This window comes from Biomphalaria glabrata, chromosome 17 (assembly GCF_947242115.1).
Source record: "Biomphalaria glabrata chromosome 17, xgBioGlab47.1, whole genome shotgun sequence".
Lineage (NCBI taxonomy): Eukaryota > Metazoa > Mollusca > Gastropoda > Planorbidae > Biomphalaria > Biomphalaria glabrata.
This window is the reverse complement of record NC_074727.1, coordinates 26,720,462-26,731,651: the sequence shown is the minus strand read 5'-3', so window position 1 is coordinate 26,731,651 and position 11,190 is coordinate 26,720,462. Positions and strand designations below refer to the sequence as shown.

General features: G+C 34.7%; 2 long non-coding RNA genes across 8 annotated transcripts; one reads left to right on the top strand and one right to left on the bottom strand.

The window, feature by feature from the left end:
- The first annotated feature begins 221 nt into the window (after positions 1 to 221).
- On the top strand, positions 222 to 6,857 carry LOC129923629 (uncharacterized). Of its 7 annotated transcripts, none has more exons than XR_008775583.1 (4): positions 222 to 429; positions 3,549 to 3,681; positions 4,159 to 4,268; positions 5,076 to 6,857. It is a non-coding gene; the product is annotated as an uncharacterized LOC129923629 (long non-coding RNA). The 7 variants fall into 7 exon arrangements; XR_008775581.1 differs by having other exon boundaries at positions 3,526 to 3,681; XR_008775580.1 differs by lacking the exon at positions 222 to 429 and adding an exon at positions 2,751 to 2,895 and having other exon boundaries at positions 3,526 to 3,681.
- Positions 6,858 to 6,997: 140 nt separating this feature from the next.
- LOC129923630 (uncharacterized) lies at positions 6,998 to 9,046 on the bottom strand. The gene is made up of 3 exons (XR_008775585.1): positions 8,822 to 9,046; positions 7,467 to 7,534; positions 6,998 to 7,138 (listed from the first exon to the last, which is right to left on the bottom strand). It is a non-coding gene; the product is annotated as an uncharacterized LOC129923630 (long non-coding RNA).
- Positions 9,047 to 11,190: the final 2,144 nt, after the last annotated feature.

Here is an 11,190-nt window from a genome sequence, read left to right as displayed (position 1 = left end):
CGAGCCACAGACTTTTGAGCAGGCTCTGGCGATTGTAGACGAACGGACGAGGGAAGAGTGGTGTAAAAATTGGGAAAACGGTAACACGGGCAGGGAGGTATGGCAAAACATAAAAGTGCCCTCTAAATCGGACGAGTGGTGGCAGCTGTACAGGGGAGACCAGGTGACAATTGCCAGGTACAGAACGGGACATTGTCCAATTGGTGCCTATTTTGCTAAATTTTAACCATAGACTATATATTACATGGACTGCCAACACTAAGGAAACTAAGCATAAGTTCCATTCACCGAGGCGTCCTTGGTTGCGTGGTAAATTGACTTCCGGTAGAATTTGTTACTATATAAAGAAACTATTCCCGAAGATTTTTACCATCACTTTAACAGCAAATCATAAATGGAAACTTAATTGTCATATACGATGTTACAGAGGTAAGTGTGCACAAATCAATTTGTGACTTAGACCTATGACTATAAAGCCTTGTAACTGATGTTCTTAGCCAATATAGATAATTAGCCAAGCCTGTATTTCGTGTATTCTTGTTTACGACATTAATTGTCTGCTAATTGGTGCTGCCAGTTTGGATTATTTGTTTTTCTTTTTTTTTCATCACATTTGATAATTATTATCATTATTTTTACAATGTATATTTTAAATGTGATAAGCGATTTACTGAAAGAGTCAATACATTGACAATACAGTGTCATTTATTAATTTTGTATATAATGGGTGATATAGGCCTAAGTTAAGTCTGTGAATGAGTCAGTCTAAATAAAATAACAATATAGTGAGTCAATAAGCCTACAATCTTACATCTTTATCAACTTTTGTTCAGATCTACAAATATTTTTTTTATTCAATTTGATTTTAATGTCAAGATAATGTGCATTTTTATCTATAGTAATGGAAAATCAACCATAAAAAAAAATCAACGATGTATGTATGACTAACTGAAAAATCTGCATAAAAATTTCGGCCTTCAAGTTTTTAGTGTTTTTTTTTTTAACTAACTAGAATCCCAAATAACATCCAATTCTTCTAAAAGCTATAAAAAGATCTGATATTGTTTCGAATATATTCGCCCAATAAAATTTTAGAATCATTAGGCTCTACTTCACTAGAAAGTGATTGTACACATAAACATGTAGACTTTCACCCAGATGTAGTGACCTATGGCTATAAACTTTATCTACAAATACGAACTTACACACAACACACTACTACACTACTATATTAGTCTATATCAGTGTTTCCCAATGTGGTCTATATAGACCCCCAGGGGTCTACGAGGACTTCCAGGGGGTCTACGGAAGTGAAAAAATAAATTGGGGGTCTATGACCTGTAAATGGGGGTCTACGATAGTGGATCTCATTTAAGCATGTCGAGACTTTAAATTTCCCATTAATGGTTTGTACCTTAGTTAATCATTTGAATTGCAACTATGTTAGTCGAATGATTTTATTTTGAAATTTTAACATCTTTTTTTTAAATAGCTTAATTTTGTCTATATGAAAGTAATATTGTACATGACCGAGTCTAAAAAGAACTGTAGAAAGTGCAGTGTTGGTTATTAGAAATTTGGATTTATTTCCTCCAGTGAAACAAGCAAATACATTTGTGCTTTTTATGCAATAAAGTTTAAAGTTATGTCGCTATAAAACCATTGAATCTAGAACATCATTTGAGACGCCAACATGATAAAATAGATTCAGATTTGAAATATTTTGGATCACTTCAAGTTCAGAATAGATCCAGAGTAGAAAAAAAGTTTGATTAAACATCACAAAAGAGAAGAGGTTTGTGGGCATTTTAAAATATTTTACTTTATCAAACTCCAGAAAACTGCACACTGTAGGCAAAAAAAAAAAAAGACTTTGCCAGCCATTGGGGAGGTTTTACAACCTGTTTTACACAATCCTATATCTGATATCAGGAAAAATATTCCTCTAAGCAACAATACAGTTCAAAGGTATAATGGTAAGATGAGTTAGGACACTGCATGAAAGGTTCTTATGTAATTACTTGCAAATGACTTACTTCTAAAAAAAAATAAAACTGGACTAGTTAACCTTGCCCGATTTTATAGTGTTATTACTAACAAATTTTTCGTTTTGATAGTTTGATAGTTGTCGAATGTGTGACAATATTTTGTCTGAGTCCTTGAGTGCTAAAGATCCGATTTTAAAACCAAAAAAATAAGCGGGAAGCTGACATAGTCTATTTAACAGACTTCTTTCATAAATTTAATGTGGATAATTTGCTGCGACAAGGTGTTAACCTAAGTTTTGTTAAAGCGAAGTCATAATTTCAGTGTTTCTTGTGAGGATTAAATGAATGTAGCATGCATTGGACAGGATGAATAATGTTATTTTCCAAATTGAACTTAGTCAAACATTATCTAATCGAGAAGATATAATGTTAAACCTTAATTGAAGCTCAATATGGAAATTTTATTATCAAACTTTTCAACCAATGGGGCTTTTTTTTGTATATATATGGCCTAGAATCTCTGAGAAAAACAAATTTGAAGTTAATGAATTTCCTAAAAAAAATCAGGGGGTCTACCGAAAACTGGAAAACATGGTCTATGAGACAAAAAAGTTTGGGAACCACTGGTCTATATATATAATAGAACACTAAACACTATTTATGTAAATGCCCATTTTTAAGTTTGTAAAATAATAATTTGTTTTTATAAAAAATCTGGCTATGCCTATAGTACTCTTTAACAAAATTATGACTAAAAATATTATGAACGTCGAGTCTCTAGAGTCTAGATTCATCATCTTTGTGTGTCTGATAAACCCAGAGAATGAAGATATAGAATCTATATAGGCCCCCTATTATATAGAATCTAGCTCTAGTTGACTCTAGACTAGATCTAGGATAATTTCAGGTCTAGATGTTCAGCTTCATCTTACCTTGATCATGATGATTAATTTTAATCTGACTTCCTGACTTGTTAACTTAAACTTAGTCACTTAGTCTTACTTAGCCTTAGGCGCCTTAGCCTTAGCTTCTTCATATGTGAATCATGAATGGAAGTGCTTGGCTCACAGTGTCACAGATCGTTCTTTAAACTATTTGAAGATCTACTTTATCTTTACTAACGACTCTAATCTATATCTAGTTTATATCTATATTTTATATGATAATAATAGACCTAGACTCTTATACTTATAATAAAGACAAAGTTATAAGATCTAGAATCTGTATCTAGATCTATTCCCATTTGTGATTTATACACTGATTATACACTACAGATTTAATGTTTCTGATGAGCAATACTACTATCTACAGCCATGCCCATTAACATAGGCCCTACTCATGTACTAGATCTAGCTCTTTTGATCACAACTCATATCTTGCCTAGATATAAACAACTGTACTAGATTGGACTAGACATTCTAATCGGTTCTATTTTCGTTTTTCATTATTCTCACATATTCTAGTAGGCAATAGGTACCAAATTGTGCTATTTATTCACTGTAGATCTAGATCTTAACTTTTCTCTTAACTTTCAAAGAAGTACACAAAGGATGTTGAAAGGTACCCAAAGGGCTCTAATTGCTACCATTCAATGTGTGGAATCAAGTATTTACCCAGATACTGCCACAATATGCTCTATTGTTTTCAAAGGAGTTTTCACACAGTGCCAGAAGCTGTATAATTGCATTTAACAGTAAGTTTTTAAGTAATTAATCATTTATCTTTAAACGTTATGTAAGTCTATTTTAATTGTAAGAATCCATGTGCTATTTTATTTAAAGCTAACTTATAGGTGAATATTTACACAATATTGTTGTTATGTTGTAAATAAAACATATTATATTCCCTCCAGCCTGTGCAGGGTATTTCTAAAGTGATAATTTTCTCATGCAGGCCAATACCACTCTTTTGTTATCTAAGGTGTTTTCCTTCAAATTATACTTTCTTGCATAAGAATTAAATATATTATGCAACAATTCTCAATTAGAAGTACAGATTAACCAGTTATCTTGGTGGAAAAGGATGTCAGATGAGTTGAGAAAATGCTTAAAGAAAGTCTTTACATAATTCTTTGAACTAAGTCACTATAAATATTTTGGAGATTTTTAAAATTTAATTAGAATTTTATTATTGCTCACATTAAAAGCAATTGTTCTTTTCTTTTCCGCAGATGTATATTTCAAGAAGAAATGATGCTTTCTTATTTCTAAGAGTTTATCAATAGGATGAATGCCACAAAACTCACTTGTTATGCCAGAAACTCTTCCTACGAAACTTCCAGTAAGTAAAAAAAAAAGTAAAGTTTCCCTTTCAGACCTTGTGATCGATAGGGCAGATGATGTAAAGATCATCTGTTTCTGACCATTCTGTTGCCTACGGTTAACGAGGGTGTCATGTGGCCAGCACAGTGACCAACCGCCATTACTTTTCCCTAACTAATGTCAGGTACCCATTAGAGCTGGGTGGACTCAGAGGCGACCGAAATTAAAAATCCCAGTCTTCACCAGGATTCGAACCCCGGTCCCCGGTTCGGAAGTCAAGCGCTTTACCGCTCAGCCACCGCGCCTCCTAAAAAGAATAAAAGCTGTCTTCAAATTCTCCCTTTAAATTTGCAAAGATATGTTTATAATTTAATGTATGCAGTAAAAAATTATGTTTCAAACACTCAGTACAATATTCAATAACTCTCTTTATTTGGGTTACCTCAGCATGCTTGTGCAGAAAATTTCCTGAATTTTTTTAAAAATCTGTTCCCTTCACTTTCAAGTGCATTTAATCATTCATTAAATTTTTATAATATTACTGAATATAATGTCAAAGATTAAATATTGTTATTATTATACTATTCCTTTTTTTGTAATATTTTAGTTTCATAATATGTTCCCATAGCATTTTTTGTGTAAAACCTCTAATATACTTTACTATACTCCTAATATACTTTTTAAGGAACTGTTTTGTTAGATGTTTTCAGAATTGATTTTATCCGTAAAGGACTTGAACATATGGAAGTTTGGTACTATATGAAACTAAGATTGAATTGGTGACTTGTTATGAATTTAATGTATGTTGTTTCTATTCCATCAACAGTACTAGAATTTGTCCAGTGCCTGTGATCCTCTGAGTTGAAGGAGAATGTGCTCCATAATACCTACTAGGAGCTTGCTGATAGCTGGAAGTTCATGAATACTATGTTGTCTTTGATTTGATGATTCTGAAAACTACCATTTCTGAAGACTTGAGCATTATTTCTATAAGTTAAAAAAATCTTTTCAGGAAATATTGTGTTTATAATATTAAGAAAGTGAAGATAATATTGTTCTTACTAATATTATTGACTTATTATCTCATTAGCTACTAATGCGCCCAATTGCGCCCTTCCCCCCTCAGTACTAATGCGCCCAAATGCACCCGCCACAGCACACATACAGCGTGACTTGCGTAGCTCTCGTTTTCCTGCGCGACGCGTGGTGTGATTTTGAGCTGGCTGGGTTTTTTAAAAAGTAGAAATATAGATCGTTTCGTTAAAAAAAACCGGATGTTTTTACGTCTTTCGCTTCAGTTTCTATGGGCCTTTGAAGTTTGTTGATTTTTTTTTTCGATTTTTCTTAGCTGCACAGACCATTTTCTCAATGACCTTTCAATTTTTAGACCCGTTATCGCAAATAATACACTAAATACAGCTAATAATGAACTTGATATTGATCAAGACATTGATCATTAGAATTTAGCGCTACATTTAGACTTAGATCTAGTCCGATTCAGAGAGAGAGTGAAGGAAACATTAGATCGATCATCTAACCTAGATCTAGACTATTCTGGATCTAGCGTCAATGAATCTTCAACATCTTTGACTGATATTTTGAACAGTTTTTATTTACCACATGAAAACTTTAGATGAAATAGATCTAGTTGGGGGTGTTCACAACGTTGGTTTGGACAATGGTTTGATTACTTTTGCTTTGTTATGCTAGAAGTCATGAAATCTGAGACACATGCAAAACCACATCAGCATGATGCCGTGTTCAGGCAACTAAGGGCCTCACGCGTACCCAGTGAAAGTCAGTAAATACTCAAGACATATACAGATTTTATATATAAGCATAATGTTTATTGTATAGGCCTACTAAATTCCTACTTAAAAACATTACTGGTCTTTGGGTAAAATTTAAATATTACCAAAAATTACATCTGATTGGGGGGGGGGGGGGGGTCCACCAAATTTAAAAAATCAGGCACTCGAACAAATTTTCGTCTTTGCCTGTTATTTTTATTGTTTTAATCTTGTAAAACCTATTCAAGTTATACATCATTTTAAAGGTCATCCATTTCTCTTTTTTTAGAAGTATTTTTTGTTATTGATAGATGTTGTTTTATGTTATTTAAAATATATTTTGTAAAGTCAGTCTATTGATGTTTTGGAGTTACCTCCCTTTGCTTAGTATTTAGAGAGATGCTGCTTAGGTATGGGCTTAGTAGCTAATGAGTTAAAATAGAAAGCACATCATTACCAATATTCACTTGTCAATAAATGTTAGCATTATTCAATTTTTAGTTACATGTTCAAACTATTAAATTTTATTATTTAAATTATAGCAACTTTCTCTTTCAGTCCAGCTTAAGATACATTCCTGTAAAAAGTCTATGATAATAAGTTAATGTCGATGTAGTATTGTTCAGACACTTACAAGTTTAATCATCTATACTTCACAAAAAAAAAAGTGTTTGAATGGTTTTCATTTGTTTGTACATCAAATATGTATTAATATAATTATCATTTTTAGATGAAACATTAAATACTGAAGATGACCATTTCAATTTCTGATGTAGGCCTATTCTCATTTCATGAAATAAACAGAATATTATCTGAAATTTCATCCCTTCATGGTAACTGTAACTGGCTTCATAAAAAAATGGAGTGATGACTGGGTTGACTATACATTTTTGTATAAATAATGCATCAATGAATGTAGCTTATACTGTTCTTTTCCTCATCTTGAAATGTGTGGACTGATAATTAGCTGTTGCATGATACTCTAAATGACAAATATCTTCTACTCATTACAATAGCATATTTCCATGCTGTTTGGCTAAGTGGAAGCAGATAAAATTTGTTCCTCTATTAGCTGTAAAATCTCGAAATTCATGAGCAGCTGAGGAAAAAAGAAAAGAAATTCAAACTAGTTTAGACATGTTATAAATATATATATTTGCTAATTAAAAAATGTAAGACTACTTTATGTTACAACAATGGACAGCATCTTTAAAGTTGATTTCAATGCAATCACAAGAAATAATTTTTTCTCTACAATTAGGCCTGCTTTAATGATTTTTTTTATGTAAATAAATTTTATGCATAGGATTAAATATAACATGTACTTAAGGAGATTTTTTACCTATTATTTCACAATTACAAGTAATTTAAAGTGATACATGTATTGATAACACAATGTTATTGGAGACAGTAAAAAAAAATCTCACTTGTAGTAGATCCCCTTCAATTTGAAAGTTAGTGACAATCAAATCAGGTTTTTGGAAGTAGTATGCTCCTTAAGTTAAAAAAAAAAAAAACAACGAAAAATGCATTATAAAAAGGTTTTCGCTTTAAATAAAATTTCTCTTGGGTGACTTGAGTAGAAAGTAATAGAAATATGAACTTCATTTAGCAATATGCTCACACTAAGCAGAAGTGGTTTTTACTAGTGAAAATTGTCTGTCCAAATAAGCTATTGAAACTACTGTTAGCTTCACATGATATGAACTGTAAAGTTTGACAGTTCTTCCTCTAAGACTTTTAGGTACCGGTATTATCTATCAAGAGCAGGGTAAAACAAGGATGGGTTTTGGCCATCAACACTATTCGGAATTGTTTCGTCTGTACTCTCATAGCGCCTTGGAAGATGGAGTAGGCCCTATATATCCACAGTAGATCGGATGGAAGGCTTCTTAAACTGGCTTGACCAAAACGAGGAAACTACATAACCTGATTAGGGAACTGATGTTTGACGACGATGCTGCTCTCACTACCTTTCACAGTAATTATTACAAAGGCTAGTCAATACTTCGACAGCTGCAGGTCAATAGTTCAGTCTTACAATAACTCTCACCAAGACAGAAAAAAGGGCAAAAAAAGTCAACATCATCAAACTCCATTTGAGTGAGGGCTTGAGAGGCTCAAATCTTCTCTTGCAAAAGCCCTGGACAGAAACCCTGCTGTATTGCGTAGTGCATACATGTCACCATACAGATCGAGAATTTTTGGTTCTGACCTGTTGAGACGGAGATCAGCAAGTCTGGGGCAGTCAAACAGAAAATGAGGCACGGGGGCACCAGGATTCGAAATTTGGCCATAGCCGTGAGAAACATGAGGCAACAGGACAGTGGCCTGTCCTGCACTGTGTTATAACAACTTGCCATAAAACATCACAGAATGTACTTTTTCTATTTTATCAACGACAGCATCTAAATGCCAAACATACTTTTCTTACATTTTTCAACTCTGAGAAAACTTTACATCTAGACTTATTACTTTTACTTTAGGCCTACACATAATATAGGACTTTTTTACAACTTATAAACGAAAGGTCATTTTAGCCTATTATAGTAAGAGCATATAGATCTCAATTTACCGGGTTATCCTTCTGAATAAGTCTTACTATGTGGTTTATATATATATATAGGCTATGCTCTCACAAGAACCTCAATTCAATCAATGTCGTAAACAAGAAAATACACGAAATACAGGCTTGGCTAATTAGTCTATATTGGCTAAGAAAATCAGCTATAAAGCTTTACAGTTATAGATCTAAGTCAGAAATTGATTTGTGCACACTTACCTCTGTAACATCTTCTTTAACAATTCAGTTTCCATTCATGATTTGCTGTAAAAGTGGTGGTAAAAATCTTCGAGAATGGTTTCTTTATACGTAAAAAAAAAATCTACCGGAAGTCAATTTACCACGCAACCAAGGACGCCTCCGTGAACGGGACTTGTTTATTGAAAAATATAGGCTTAGTGCGTAGAGTTGGCAGTCCATGTAATATATAGTCTATGATTTTAACCAAACTTCGATTCACGCTGCAGACACACCAGGAAGACGTCGAAACGGTTAACCACATCCTTTACGAGTGCGCAACACTACCCCCCAAAAATGACCATTTGAGTGAAAACGAAGCTGGAACGCATGGCGAGTTGGCCCTGGCTCCGTGTTCTCAGAGAATAGATTTCTCAACACGGTGCCCTAGTCGTGCGATGAGATTCACACGGTGAAGCAGTATACAGCATCCCTCATAACTGACTCTGGCACTTTGCCTTTGTCAGTTTTCCTTTTTTAAACTTGAGGCATAGAATCTAGACTAATTCTAAATCTATAATAACTAGACTAAGTCTAGATCAAGATCTAGAACTAAATGTAGAATCCAGATTAGATCTAGAATCTAGACTAAACCTAGAATCTAGACTAGGTTCAGATTTAGAATCTAGACTACTATGTCTAGATCTATAGAATCTAGACTAGGTCTAGATTTCTAGATTTTGACCTAGATTCTAGAATCAAAACTTACTAGGTCTAGAGCTAGAATCAAGACTATATCTAGATCTAGAAAGGTCTAAATCTAGATTATTTAGACTATGTCTAGATCAAGAATATAGTAGAACTAAATGTAGAATCCACATTAGATCTAGACTAGACATAGAATCTAGATATATAATTTAGACCTAGAATATAAATCGTATGACTTTACACGTTTAATCTTAAAATTACTAAACCTAGAGTTAAGCCAATATTATGATCTAAACCTAGAATCTAGACTAGGTCTAGATTTCTAGATTTTGACCTAGATTCTAGAATCAAAACTTACTAGGTCTAGAGCTAGAATCAAGACTATATCTAGATCTAGAAAGGTCTATATCTAGAATATTGTTGTAACTCTATTTCCGCACTGAGATACATGGTGCGCACTAGGCACTGTTCCACACGAGCGTGGAACAAGGGAGAGGAGGAAATGGAGACATGATAGTAGATGCCGGCTTATTTCGTTGAATCAAACTAGATCTAGAACAAATTGACATTCTGTGGTTTGTGTGTGTTCTTTATTTAATCATTAAATCCTTATCTATATTATCATTAACCTGTTGAGCGTTTTCCTGGAAATTTATAGCAATTGGTATCAGAAGTGGGATTTATAATGGCTACCACGAAAACGCTAGACAAACTCCTTATGAAGGAACTGAAGCGGGAACTCCGTGACCGAGGTCTGAAGACAATTGGAAATTAGGAAACCCTATAGGCACGCCTACGGGAGAGTTTGATGGAGGAAGAAGTAGATCCGGACACCTATCTTTTTGAAGTTGAACCAGATATGGCAGCTGTGCTCGAAAGTATTGGTTCTATGCGAGAACAGTTAAACTCAGGGCTAGGAAACACCAATGACAAGATAGATCTCATGGACTCGGGAATCAAAACCGAGTTATTGGCTATGAACCAACGCGTGCAAGCTGTGGAGGAGAGAATCACCAACATGGACAAACAGAGGGTAGACGCAGTGGAGAAGGTCATCGATGAAATGAAGATACAAGCTCAATGCAAGCACAGAAATGTACCAGATGCCAATATGACGTCATTAGTACCTGAAGTCTCCAAGAAAATGAAGGCCCCCGTATTTGATGGTTCCTTGTCCTGGTCCGTATATAAGAAGCAATTTGACGCAGCGGCAAAAGTTAACAAATGGAACAGTGAGGAAGATAAAGCCACCGCCCTTGTGTTATCTCTAAGAGGAAAAGCCTCTGAATTGCTTCAGTCTCTACCGAACCAGCAGGATTTCGCCGTTCTTGTCCAAGCTATGGAACTCCGATACGGGGATGAACATTTGCAAGAAGTCTATCGAGTGCAACTGAAGACCCGACAACAGCGCCCCGAGGGAGACACTACATGAGCTAGAGACAGACATCGAACGCCTCGCACATTTGGCCTACCCAACCGTCGCACAAGATTTCTTGGAGGTCATCATCACAGACGCTTTCATTGATGCGCTTCGAGACCCTGAGTTGAAGAAAGCCACAAGAGTTAGTGGTAAACGCAGGGCAAGCGAAGCCCTAGTTTACGCTCTGTCATACGAGGCTGCCAAAGACGCATCTGGGGGCACTCACCAGGGCCGAAGGCTGGATGTCAAGGAGGAGGAATTCGCACAACTTGTCAGAAGGGTG